Consider the following 14,268-nt stretch of genomic DNA (forward strand, 5'->3'; position numbering starts at 1 on the left):
CTGTCCTTTGACCACAGGCAGAGTTTTGCGGGTCCTTTGGTGGAGTACTGGCCGCTAGACTGGGACACTGTCACGTGTCCCGACTTCTGGGACATATGCGATCCGGGGGAGGAGTCACAGAGGTCTGGGGCACGAACAGTTTTCCCATTGCAAATGCCAGCTGGATGTGCCGGGCCTGAAGCCAGTGAATGACAAAACGATTCTGACTGTGACATTGAAAAAAACAGTGGTCGGAGGGTTTCAGGACCTCGAGGTCTCAACTGCGACCGACAGACACCTCGCCCCCCGCCAGCTCGGCACCCCGCTTCCTCCTCAGGGCGCGGTCGCGGCCCACACCGCGCGCAGACGCCGCCCCTCCGGGCCGGGCGGGCGCGAGCCGCAGCCGCCTGCGGGCCGGGCTGGGAAGAGGCTCCCGCGCGCTCCCGCGCAGGCTCCGTGGCCATCTTCCGCGCGCGCTTTCCCGCGCAGGCTCCACCCCCTGCTGTGGGCGGTCGGTTCCCCACAGCAGCGGCCGCCCAGCCTGCGCGGCTCCAAGGTGGGGGTGGCGCCGCCCGCCGGCCGGCCCATCCCGAGGCGGGGCCTGGCTGGGGCGGGGCCTGGCTGGGGCGGGGCCTCGCTGGGGCGGGCCTGGGGGCGGGGCCAGTGTGGCGGCCGCGGCGGTTGCGCGATGAAGCCCCGCCCCCCGCAGCACTGGAGCGCGGGACGCCGCACGAGTCTGGGCGGGGCGGAGGGAGCCGGGAGCCGGCCCGAGAGCGGCGCTGCGGGAGCGGGCGGCCGCGACAAAGGCGACGGTGAGTGCAGCGCCGGCCCCGCGCCTCGCCCTATCGGGCCCTTGGTCGGCGGCCTGAGGCCCCGAACCCCGGTCCCCGAGGGCTCCGCGATGAGCGCGGGCTGCGCGTGCGGCTCCGTCTCCAGCTTCGGGCGAGGTGTCTTCCCCGGGGACCCGCCCTTTGGGCTTCGTCCCTTCCCTCTGAGGAAGGGACCCGGGCTCAGCTCGGAATTCAGGCAGGCGGCGACCGAGGCGCCCACCGCCCGCCGCGGTAAAGCGGAAACGCAGACCCCTCCCCCCACTTGGCGGGTCTGGGGGTCGCCAGGGTGGCGCGGGGGGCGGGCGGGGATGGCCCGGGGTCTCCAGGTGAGGGTTGGCGGGGCGGGGACCCGGGCTCCGGAGCCGGACTGTCGCCCGAGGCGCCCGGCGCGTCCCGCCCGCGGTCCCGCAGCGGAGCTCGCTGGGCTCGGAGCGGAAGTCCCGGCTGCCTCCTCGGAGGAGGAGCGCGGGCGACTCTCACAGGTGGTTTCACCGGCTGTGGCTGCTGGTTGGGATTTTGGTCCCGGGTGTGGTCGGTAGCGGCTCGCTGATGTCGCTTTGACGGCTGAAAAAGCGCCCCAATCCACTGACTTCATGCGTGCAAGAAACGGTGTTGAGATTCCTTATTACCTTGCCATTCTTTTAAATGATAAGGCTTCGTAGAGGAATTCGGTGGTGGTGTGCAGTTTGCAAACGCAAACGTTAAAGGGCTTGGAATACAGTAGATGCTCATTAAAATATTTGTTGAACGAATGAATCTGGAAACATCAGACAAAGCTGGTCTCACATCTAGTAAAATTTAGGCACATACCCTTTTGACTAAGATTAAGGAAAAAACGTTGGCAAAAAACATGTAGTTTTGTTTATATGCTTGTTTTGGATTTTTACCCAATCTGTGCCTACTTTGGAACAATCAGTTGTTACTCTCAGTACTACTAACATAGAAAGTAAGTTTGAAAGGTGAATTTTTTATTTTGAGAAAAGTTGGTATACATTATCTATTTCTTAAAAGCAGGCTTTATTTCTCATTTTCTTTAAAAATAATGGAGAACATAAAGAGGCGCTGGGATTGTATTTTGAGACCCAGCTTTATTTTTCATTGTGAATAAAGTTGTTTATGTGCTTTTGAGGGACTGCTGTGGTCTTGAGTTTCTTTTCCAAAAAGGGAGAACTGTAAATTGAAGGAGGAAAAAAAAAAACTAGTGTTGCACTAATACAATTCAACATAACCATTTACTCAACAGATATTCATTAAACATCTATTATGTGTTGGGATCTGTGTTGAGTGGTGTTTCTGGGGACGAACAAAACTCACAATAATCCTTTTTTAAAACGAGCATAAAGTTCTTTCTTATAATTGATGTTGCAAGTGGAGACTGTCTTAAACCCCTAGTGCCTGCTTTAAGTTGGGAAAGGTGGCAGGTGAACTGCAGGAACTGTAAAATCATAACAGTCTATTGAAAGGATAATAAGTAACTTAAGAGGGCTAAGATTATTGGCTTACACTTTCATATTTTCAGTTTAATAAAATCTACATTTTAAAAAGAAGGGAGGAAGAGATTTAACAGACTGGTGTTTTTATTATCTCTCTCTTAGTACTCTTGTACTCTCTTGTACTCTTTAGTACAGTGTATTTATTGAAAGGTCATGGACTTCTGGTTCTATGTTCTGTAAATAATCTTTGCAACAACAATATTTTCTATTTTTAAAAATCACTGATGATAAACATTGGATTCCTTTTCCATAAGAAACGTTTTTAAGTAAAGCACCATTTCAGGAATTTATTTTGTCCTTTTCTTTACTATTTACAAACAAATACAGTATTAGCTTGATAGTGCTGAAATTGGAAGGATTATTAATAATAATTTGTGGTTCCATATATGGACTTTACCATAGTTTTACAACTGATAAAAGTGCTTATTAAAAAGAAGATGAAATTTTTAGTATTGCATTTATTCTAAGGTTGCATTGCCTATTTTTATCTTATTTACATATGTTTAAAAACAATATTTGGCCTCTTCAGAAGTCTGAGTTAATGTACTCCAAAGCCAATCTTGATCTTTACAAAATAATGTAGATTACTAACTTTTTGCAGTTAGCTTTTGAATTTTGGTGGACCCTTTTGACTTGTCAATGCTTATAGTAGTTTATACATTGTTGAAAATAATGTATACATTCAAATAGAAGTTTTAGATTTTAGACTTACTGGCTATTAGCTTTTTATGATTGTTGTTCCTAGGAAAAAGGGAAGGAATCCCTCAAATTTTAGTGGTAGAGAGTTGTGATAGTTTTTCTTTAAACGTGTATTTCTTGGAGGAAGAAATGTGTATTTCTTGACAATTTACCACTATCAGTCTGGTGTTGACAAGAAATCTAATAGTGATGATAAAGAACAATGTAAGCAGTCTGTGATATGTTAAATAAAAAGTGCCTGGCATTCTTTTTGGATAAGCACATCATCAGAATTCTTGACAATCAACAGCATGGAGACATGTTAAAATAATTTTTTCCAAGAAATCAGGATTCATAATGAATATTTTTTGTATTTTAGAAAACACTGTAAATGTTTTTAAAGTATTATTCCTGTGTTGGAGTAGTTCATAATGTTTTGAGGCTGAGTAAATTCCAGGATTATCCTATTTTATGATTGTTGGAATATTTGAAATGTTGGTGTTTTCTTCATCGAGGTGGATGTGTCTGCTGGGGGGGGTGGTTCATTTTTTGTAAGACCCTTCAGAGTGATCTAGAAGGAATTTCTTTTCTCTCAGATGTAATTAATCAAGTGATTAAGAATGATGCTAACAAGGCATTTGCAGCTGTGCCCATGTTTGCCTGTGTAGATTGTCAGAGTTTATTAATTAGCATTTGTAGAAAACATTTTTGAATTTTAAAATTTTTATTTAAATGCTATATAACAGATTTCTCACGTTTATTGCCTAGTATAGGTTGCTATTATGTTTTTAATTCCCAGTTGTCTTTTTAAAAAACATGAAAATGTTTAGGTTTCTCATCTGTTTTAGGATGAATCTGGGATTTTTTTAAGGTTTTATAAGATTTTTCACTCACAATGAAACATGCTTATTGGTTTTGATTTATTGTAGTGTTTTTTTTGTGTGTGTTAGTTTGTTTTTTTTTAATTTTAGAGACAGGGTCTCACTCTGTCACCCATGCTGGAGTGCGGTGGCATGACTGTCACTCACTGCAACCTCAGACACCTGGGCTCAAGCAGTGCTCCCACCTCAGCCTCCCGAGTAGCTGGGGTAATAAGCTTGCACTGCCATGTCCAGCTGATTTTCAAATTTTTTGTAGACACGAGGTGTTGCTATGTTGCCGAGGCTGGTCTGGAACTCCTAGCCTCTGTGTCCCAAACTGCTGGGATTACAGGTACTAGCCACCCCACCTGGCCTGTTTTAGTGTTTTCATATCTCAGTTTTTATGAAACAAATATTTTAACATTTTATTGAATGTTAAATGTTAGTAATGTGTCAGAATGGGGCATTGTAGGTTCCCTGTGTATTCTTGAGAGGAACTGAGTAAAACGTGCTTATCCTTAATGCTTGCTTGCTAGTTAGGTGATAGCATTTTTTCTGATTTTTTTTCATACTTCCTGGAAAAACTTGGAATTTAGCATATTAAATATTGACTTGCTGCCTCAGTTCAAAGCTTAAGTATGCTTGAATCTTTCTGTAATACTACCAAATTATGAATGGACTAGAATTTAGTTGAGACTGCTCTGTGACTGCATCCAGATGGGGTTTCTGAATTGAAATGCCAAAAAGACTTGGTAATAAATTGTCTTTATTGTCTTTATCTTGACACTATAAAATACCTGTAAATGTATTTTAGTCAAAATTATGGTAACACATACTCAGTCCTTTTCCTAGAATGCATTAGATAAGTCTGCATTAAATAGAGGTGACTTTGAAAATGACTAAATGGTGAGCCCTGATATTTCTGTTTTGTTGTTGCCCGCTGAGAAACTCATGCTAAGATTTCTTATGACATCTTCCGTGATCAAATTTTGTAGTTGTACTCAAACATAAAATGACTTTTGTTTTATTTGACTTAATAATTTGCTTTCACTTTTTGCTTAGTAAAGCAAAAATGAATTTTTACTACATCTAGCATTGGGTATATTTTATACCTTACATGTAGTGGGAATTTATGGGTATCCATGGAACTAGTATGTTCAGTGGATGGGACTTGGTAAGGTTAAGCAGAAAACAGTTTTCACTGTGCCTTCAGACCCTCCATAGATTCAGTCTCTACCTCTGTATGAGCTCTTAGTAAGATCAGATAGCTTTTCCAGTAACTTTCAGGTAATAAAAACTCTTGTGGTCACTTGTCATTCATAATCTTATTTTAGTCATTAGAAGGTGCAGTTCAGTATAATCAGTGTTGAGACTCTCACACAATTCTGAACTTTTCTTTGGTTCCCACTGTTTCAGACCTAGAAGCCTGCTTTGGAGGAAGATTCCTACTGGATTTCTCTTTTTACTTTGCCAGATTCTCTTCAGTATGACATCCTCGCCTGCTCAGGGTCCAGCTCCGTGCGGAAAAGGGATCGAGGGGAAAGGTATGGTTTATTTTAGCTCATCTGATTGTGATCTGGCATTTTTGTCTTCTGAGTTGGACAGGTTGTTCAAAGCGGACGCCCTAGGACTGCTCGAAATAGTTTTCTTGAGAATTCTATGTCTGGGACCCCCAGCTACAATTCCTGTGATATAATTCTCTATCTTTAATTTCGCTTCCCAGCTTTCCTCATCTGCGGGCCCACTTTGCCCAGGGTGACGTTGTGTTTTAGTGTTTAAGGTAGTTCTATGGCATTTTAACCAGAACTGCCCATACTTTACTAAGGATATTTCATTCGGCATAATTCCACTGGGGCCTCCACATCCTCTATTTCCAACTTCTGTCAGATACAGTAGACCCTCTGTGTCTGTGGGTTCCACATGTGAGCATTCAACCAACTGTGGATCAAAAATACTAAACCCTGTCTCTAAAAAAAAAATACAAATTTTAAAACTACAGTATAACAGCTACTTACATGGCATTTACATATAAGTAATCTAGAGATGCTTTAAAGTCTATGGATATGTATAGGTTATATGCAAACACCTACCCATTTTATATCTGGTACTTGAGCATCTGGGGATTTTGGTATGGTGGGGTTCCATGAACCAAACCCCCGTGGGACAACTGTAACCCCCCCTTGACAGTACTTCTGTCTGTTTGGGACCTGCAGTCCATTGCTTCTGCCACCTCTGTACTGTCCCCCTTCTTGCACATCCTTACTTGAATATTTTCCCTGCCTTGAATCCATGGTCCACTATTATAATCTCTCCCTTTCATGCGCCCTCAGTTCCATGTAGGGCGCTCCTCCATTGCACTCCCCTGGCGAGCCCTCCACCCCACGCCGTTTACATGCAGTTCTCCGTCCGGTTCAGCCTGCGCCTGGGCAGTAGACCGTGCTCTGAGGAAAACACAGCCATGCTGACCCGGGTCTCCTGTTCAGTGCCTGACCGCTGACCTCAGGAAGGCCCTTTGTGTTGGTGACAGTGGTGTAATCCTAGTACATTGCCCTGGTTGAATCACTTTACCATTCCCATAAGTGACTTTTTTTTTTTTTTTTTTTGAGACAGAGTCTCGCTTTGTTTCCCAGGCTAGAGTAAGTGCCATGGCATCAGCCTAGCTCACAGCAACCTCAAACCCCTGGGCTTAAGCAATCCTACCGCCTCAGCCTCCTGAGTAGCTGGGACTACAGGCATGCACCACCATGCCCGGCTAATTTTTTCTATATATATTTTAGTTGGCCAGATAATTTCTTTCTATTTTTTTAGTAGAGACGGGGTCTCGCTCTTGCTCAGGCTGGTCTCGAACTCCTGACCTTTAGCGATCCACTTGCCTCGGCCTCCCAGAGTGCTAGGATTACAGGTGTGAGCCACCGCGCCCGGCCCATAAGGGACTATTTTACACCTCTCTCCTCAAACCTATACCCTTTTCTCCATTTTCATCTGATAACGTGTTTCCCGTGTGTGAAAAATGAAAGCGATCAGAAAGCGTTTCCATGTCCCTCAGGCCTCTGCCCATGCTCTTTGCATTTCCTGCTGTTCTTCACCCCGGTCTCCACGGCTGCCCTGGCGTTCTCTGCCTTCCTCCCGTCAAGGACACTGCGTTGCTTCCGTGTCCATCCCCTCGTGCATGCCAACGAGATGCGTCAGTGTGCTGTTTTTACCGGATCATTCCTGTCAGCATATAGATATATATGCAGCATATAGATACCGAAATCTGCCATCTTTAAAAAACCTTGTTCCACACTACATCTTTCTTTAGTTACTACTCTCCAGAAAAGTTGATATTTGTGGTCTTCAGTACTCCCTCTCTCTCTTGGATCCACTACAGTGAGGTTTTTTTTTTTTTTTTTCCTCTTCCATTCTACTATAGCAGCTCTTTTTTGAGGTTACTAGTGAGCTCTTTGGTGAATTCCAATATCAGTGAATATAGCAGCAGTCACAGCATTTGATGTGGTTGATAATGTTCTCTTCTTTGAAACCTTCTTCCCTTTGCTTCTGGGATATTACTGTTTATTTTCAGTTTCTTTTTCTGGTTCCTTTTCATCACTCTAACTTCTAAAAAACGAGGCAGTGTTCCAAGGATATATGTATAGACCTCTTCTGTATTTCTATTTAGTCCCTTGTGATCTCATCTCATCTAGCTAGAATTATATATTTCTAACTAAAAATTTTATCTTTGGTCTGAATTTCTTTCCTAATCTCCAGACTTGTATGTTCATCTGCGTGCTCAACATTTTCAGCTAGATGTCTAATTTAACTAGACATCTAGATCCCAAATTTAACATGTCACAACTGGACAACTCGTCGCCTCCTTCTTCTCTCCCACCCCCTCCAATAATTGTTTCCATTCCATTCTTCCTCATCTTTTAAATGTCCACTCCCTCTTTCAGTTTCTCTAGCCCCAAACCTCACAGACATCTTGATACTCCCTTCTGATACACCCACATCTAATTCAAATAATTATCATGAAAGTACATTCTTTATATACTTTAAATGCTGCCTTAACTGTAAATGGAATGACAATTTGCTGCCACCCCTGTAAGCAACCGTAACCTCTTGCTTGTGTTAGTTTCATAGTCACTAGTCTCCCCGCTGCTTCTGCACTTTTCTATTCTCAACCCAGCAACCAGGGTGATCCTTTTAACATGAAAGTCTGGTTATTTCACTCCTGTGTTCAAACCGTTCGGTGGCTTTCTATATCCTTGAGAGTAAAAGCCAGAATATTTACTGTGCCTATAAGAGCCTCCGTTGATCTGTACCTCCTGCCTCTCTGGTTTTGTGTCCTACACAATCAGGTTTCTCCTTGGCTTCCTCTACTCTGGCCCCCAGGCATCCTCCAGGCGCAGTCTTGCTTTCGTGCCCTCAGGGATAGAGCATTGTTTTATTCACTGCAGAATCCCCAGGACCGAGGCTAGGCTGGCTCATGATGGGCACTCACAGTTCCTGAATGAATGGCTGCTTGTCTTGTTACTCCTGATTCTGGTTACAGCCTATATGCATGTTTCTATAACACAAGTATTTAAACTTCACCTAAAACCGTATAGTCCTGTAAGAATTAAGTAGAAACAAATTTAGATACAAGAATATAAAGTAAGTTTCAAGTCAATTTTTGGGTATGGGAAGTTAAAATACACAGTGAAATGGTAAGGGACAGAGGAGGTAGGAAAGGAATGAAGAGAGCTAAGGCAAATGAAATAAAGAAGAGGAAAACCTGGTTTGGAAATAGGGTGACAACATGTAAAAAATTTATTTTGGGCTTGCTCCGTATTTCTTTTCAGTTACATTTCTCGAGTTCTGAGTGTTGGTGATTTTCATGGACTAGACACTTCCAGTTGGACTGTATTATACCCTTCTTTTTATCAGGGATGTAGGCCCAGGTGAGATCAGGAGCCAAAACGTCATTGTTCTCCTGTGTTTTGCTCAACTCTTTTTGTTAGAGAAGAGGAGAAATTACTGAGAAAGCCTAATGGTATTCTTAGCAGTTTTTATTTTTTTTTGTAGAAACCTCCAATAGAAGTCTCATAGTTTTAGGGAGGGATTTTCAGTGTACAAAAATGTATTGGTATGCCTGTCCTCTTGGTACCGTGCCGCCTATTTCGTCCCCCCTTAAAAAAGGAGAGGAATATAAGTACATTTATTGTTTTGCACGGAAAACTAGCAGCTAGCTAAGATAATCACGAGTTTATTGAGTAGTATTAAATGCATATGCTTATTTGTGCTCTTAAATGAAAAAAAAAAAAGAAAAATGCTTGTACAGACTTAAATGCATAGTCTAAAAATGGAGTTTAACTGATATTTAGTTGGGAAATGAGAGCGCAAGGGGAATTAATGATATGCAGATTTTTAGTATTTCATTCTGCTGAGACAAGATTTTTTTCTTTTAACCTTTTTCCCCTGAGCTGTAGGTCTCCTTTCCTGTTGGTTGATTAAAAAGAAAAATCTTTTAGATAAATTGTTGAAATGAGTAGCTTAGTAGTTCCTGAATGAATAAATAATTTTATGTGCAAGTATAAATTCTCCTCAAACCAGTCTACACAGTTTCCTTTTTTTCTGTAATATGCAAAAATTTTTCTTTATTGACTTGTGGGACTTTTATGTGGCCATAATGTGGACTTGGTTTTCACGGCTATAGTGAGTGTGGGTGTGTATGTGTGTGTGTATTTCTTTACAGTTTTTGTGACATGAACATGTAATTTAGACTGATATGCTGATATTTTACTTTAACTCCTAAGCACTAATTTTAACAAAAATCAGATTTGGTATTCTTCTTTCATGTTAAAATAAACATGACCTTTATAATTCTTAAAAAGTCTATTTACATACCAAATAAAATGATTTTGGATGACACGCAAGAAGTGTTTGCCTATGGTTTTGAAATGGTCCTAGCCTGAACAACATAGTGAATCTATTTTATAGACTAAATGGGTCATCTTCATTAGAATTCCACATTGACATACTTGAATTCATATGTTAGCATTTCACGTATGAAGTAACCATCTTGGGTTAATAAGATCCTTATTTCTGAGCTGGTGTGTAGTCCTACCACTAAGTTTATTTCAGCTACAGTCACGGTTTTCTGTTTTTTCTTTTTTTTAAAGAGACATGGTTTTGCTCTGTTGCCCAGGCTGGAGTGTAGTGGTGTGATCATAACTCCTGGGATTGTTGTAGCTAGCTGCTAGTTTACCGTGCAAAATAATAAATGTACTTATACTCCTCCCTTTTTTTAAGGGGGAACTAAATAGGCGGCACGGTACCAAGAGGACAGGCATACCAATACATTCTTGTACACTGAAAATCCCTCCCTAAAACTATGAGACTTCTATTGGAGGTTTTTACATTGGCAGTCTCCTGCCATTGCTTCTTGAGTAGCTGGGACTACAGCCATGTACCACCGTGCCCAGCTGAGCAGAATTTTTTTTTTTTAGAGATGGGGTCTTGCTGTGTTGTCCAGGCTGGTCTTGAATTCCTGGGCTCAGGAGATCTTCTTGCCTCTCACGACCTCTCAGACATTCTCACCTTTGCTCATTAGACTCTATCCAAGATAGTCTGTTCAATTTTTGAAACATGCCATGCTTGGTCGTGCCTTAGGACTTTTACACTAGTCGTTTCCTTTGTCTGAATGGTCTTTCCCAGATCTTGAGCCTGGCCCCTTAACTTTAAGGTCTCAGCTTAAATATCACCTAACTCACCACGCAGTTTAAAATCGCTTCCCCATTACTGTTTTAATTTCTTCATGGCATTTCTCAGTCCTTGAAATTATGTATTTTTATGTATATTTCTTATGAGAGCAGGGACCTCCTTTGTCTTGTTCCCTGCTGTCCACCATGCCCAGAATGCTACCTGGCACCAAACAGGTGTGCAGTAAAGTGTTGAATGGATGAAACCAGGTACCGGTCTCATTTGTTCTTTGTTATGAATGATTTTAGTGTACTGGTATTTTAAACTGTCAATAGCATATTTCTTCTAACCTAGGGAAGACAGCAACTGGATCAATCAGACAAAAGCCTGGTTTTAGAAAAGGGTGGGACAGTTTGGGACCTGCTCTGATCCTCAGCATGTTCCGTGGAGCCATGGTGTGCTGGAGTTGGTGAGGTGCCTGTGCCTCTCGCTCCAACTCCGCTCTCGGTGCCATCGTCTGGCAGCTTGAAACTGGCCGTGGTGGGACAGTTCCAACATGGGAATGGGCAAAAGCTACAAATCAGGGCTCTTTTTTTTCAAAAGAGGTGGTGGTTCAATATTTATCAGGAGACTACTGGGTGGGCCCATGTGAAATTGCTGGTGTTTGCTTGAATATTGGCAATTTCTTATGTTTTAACCTAGTAGAGTTATCTGTTTTGGTTTAAAGGTAATTTCTTCGTAGGAGTTACTGAAATTACCTCAGTGCTTTACTTTCTTTCTTTTTCAAAATTATGTTCTCTTCACATCTGATGATTACTTTGAGATTCATTTAATGCATATAATTAGCTATGTATATGTTTGTATGTTAATTATTTAACTGCATATCTAATAGTTTAGCTTATTCCAAAGCAGGCACAAAAGATCTTCAGATTCCTCTGAGAGTGTTCTTGATTTCGCTACTGAGCAGTAAATAAGCCTTTTGGAAGGTGTTCCTTTTCTCGTCAAGAAAGCAGATCTGATTCAGTTAGTGATACAGCATTATCTACCCTTTTTTCCCCCTTATGATTTACATAAATAAGTCTGAGTTCAGTTCTTTGGGGTTTTTTTTTTCTGGCTGTTTTCTTCTTTTGCCCATTACTCTTGAAGTGCTTGCTTACATTTTCTGATCATTTACTTCTGCTACTCCGTGATTTCTTCTACAAATAAATGTCACTAAATCAATGAAATGATTCTGTCTTGTTTCTCGAGTTTTTTCCTATTATCTTTCCTATGGTTACCTGGACATTCCAGTCCATTTCCTACTCTCCCCCCAGCTCTCCAGTAAAGAGACATGAAATTAAAGACATCATTTTCTTATCTGAGGAAGTTTATTGTTTAAAAATTGAACTTTGCTGGCTCAGGGGAATTTATTGGTATTCCTTGAGCAACATTTGCTTTATGTTAATTCTGAATAAGTGGATTTGAACTGGTGGTATTTAATTATTATAAAATATGACACCTACATTTCCTATCCTCTAACTCAAATTGTTCTCTCTCTTATGTACATATGAAAAAAAAGTATTTAACATAGAGCATCAGAAAGTACATATAAGGTAAAGAAGAAACCTTTACTCCTACCACCGCAAGATAACCAACCACTGGTAATATTTTGATGAATGTCCTTCCAGATAAATCAGTGAATATATGCTTTTTCACAAAAGTAAGATCTTATTATACATACTATTCTATAACATTTTACCTTAGCAAATATTATGATTGTATAAGCATTGCTTTTTATTGCTTCAGGTTGAAAGGGTCTTATTGGAAAGTGAAAATTTTGTCTGACAAGGGCAAAGCTGTCAGTAAAGTTATGATTAAAAATGATGGTGTTTATGGAGAGCAGAATGTGGCAGAGTCAACTGGAGACAAGAATTACTTAAGCAGTAATTTTTTTCTCAAGAACTCTCTCACCATTGTACAATAGCCTGATTGTTTTATACTAGCTAACAAAAACCGTTCCTGACTCTATGTAAAGTACAATTATTTTAAATAGCCCTATGGTGAAATATGGGCCTGTAAATACGTTCATATTTTTTAGACTGCCCAAGTCCTACTGATGTCTTTTTTTTTTTTTTTAGACAGAGTCTCACTCTGTTGCCCGGGCTAGAGTGAGTGCCGTGGCTTCAGCCTAGCTCACAGCAACCTCAAACTCCTGGGCTCAAGCGATCCTCCTGCCTCAGCCTCCTGAGTAGCTGGGACTACAGGCATGCACCACCATGCCCGGCTAATTTTTTGTATGTATATATTTTAGTTGTCCATATAATTTCTTTCTATTTTTAGTAGAGACGGGGTCTCACTCTTGCTCAGGCTGGTCTCCAACTCCTGACCTTGAGCGATCCACCCGCCTCGGCCTCCCAGAGTGCTAGGATTACAGGTGTGAGCCACTGCGCCCGGCCTTGATATCTTAATATTAAAATACTTCTAGAAGAAAAATGTGTTTTTTTGACAGCCTTCATCTATGTGTAGTATGGCAGTTTTATTAGATATTGCTGCCCTTGTTATGTGTCAGAGTGAGGAAGTTCTTAGAAAAAGAAAATTAGCATGTAAGAATTCTTATGTTAACGTTTGATTTGACTTTTGTTTTATGACTGTGAAAATTCTTGTGGAAGAATTGCTGAGATGTATTGGTGTATTGCGTCCTTGGAAATTACCAGTCCCAATCTTGTCAAGTAATTGTTTGGGTCTTAAGGTAGCAATTTTTTTTTGAGACAGGTCTTACTCAGTCGCTGGGGCCAGAGTGCCGGTGGAGTCGTCATATCTCACTGCAACCTCCTACTCCTCGGCTCAAGCGATCCTCCTGCCTCAGCCTCCCGAGTAGCTGGGATGACAGGCATGCGCCCCCATGCCCGGCTAATTTTTTCTGTTTGTGGTAGAGGTGGGGTCTCACTCTTGCTCAAGCTGGTCTTGAACTCCTGAGCTGAAGGGATCCTCCTCCTTCGGCCTCCCAGAGTGCTAGGATTACAGGCGCCAGCCACTGTGCTGGGCCTTAAAGTAGCAATTTTTAAAGCCAATCAAAGATCCTTTAAGGGTTTTATAATTTAAATGTTTTTTCCTTTGCCACAGGAAAGGTACCTGTTACCTAGGGTAGAGTAGGCTGTCAATGTTTTGCCTTGTTTTTAGCTGTGTCCTTCCCTGTGTTGTATTACTGCTTGCTCGCAAGCTCTTGTAGTCTTTTTCTGTTCAGTGGCCATTTCTCTTACCCCACAATGCCACATCCTGGACGGTGCGTGTGTTGCAGAAAGCGCTTCTCACAGGGTAAAGAAGAATAAAAAGCAGTGTAGTCACTGTGGACTTTTTTACTGAGAAATGATGTATTTCTTGTTTAGAGACTGGCAGTGTAGTCACTAAAAAATGTTTTTCATCCACATTCTATGTTTGTGAATGGATATGCAGGTGTCTCTGTTTGTTGGAAGGTAAAGTGAATCTTGAGATAAATTCGAGAAGTGTTTAGAATTATTCCATACATTTTGCTGTATTAAAAAAAATGTTATTTTTTAAAAAGTTTCATTCCACAGTGAGTTTTTAGCCTCCTCTTTTTACATTTATTTTGTTTTTGTAAACTGTTCTAAATTAGCTTAGTAACTAGTCACACAGTAAGTGGCAGAACTTACGTTTGAAGTCCTTTCTGATTTTTCAGAGTCAGTAAGCTTGGGAAGCACTGTAAAGTGGCAGAAAGAATATGGACTTTGGAGGTAGACACACCTCAGTTGATCCCTAACTCTGGCACAT

At 41.7% G+C, this 14,268-nt stretch overlaps 1 protein-coding gene across 1 annotated transcript in view; it reads left to right on the top strand.

Moving 5' to 3' along the window:
* The first annotated feature begins 743 nt into the window (after positions 1 to 743).
* The window catches only part of ERVK3-1 (endogenous retrovirus group K3 member 1), a 52,180-nt gene continuing 38,655 nt past the window's right edge, over positions 744 to 14,268 (top strand). The window contains exon 1 of the mRNA XM_069487233.1: positions 744 to 791. The gene's annotated coding sequence lies outside the window, so the exon portion shown is untranslated. The remainder of the gene's footprint in view (positions 792 to 14,268) is intronic.

This window comes from Eulemur rufifrons, chromosome 14, assembly GCF_041146395.1.
Source record: "Eulemur rufifrons isolate Redbay chromosome 14, OSU_ERuf_1, whole genome shotgun sequence".
NCBI classification, from domain to species: domain Eukaryota; kingdom Metazoa; phylum Chordata; class Mammalia; order Primates; family Lemuridae; genus Eulemur; species Eulemur rufifrons.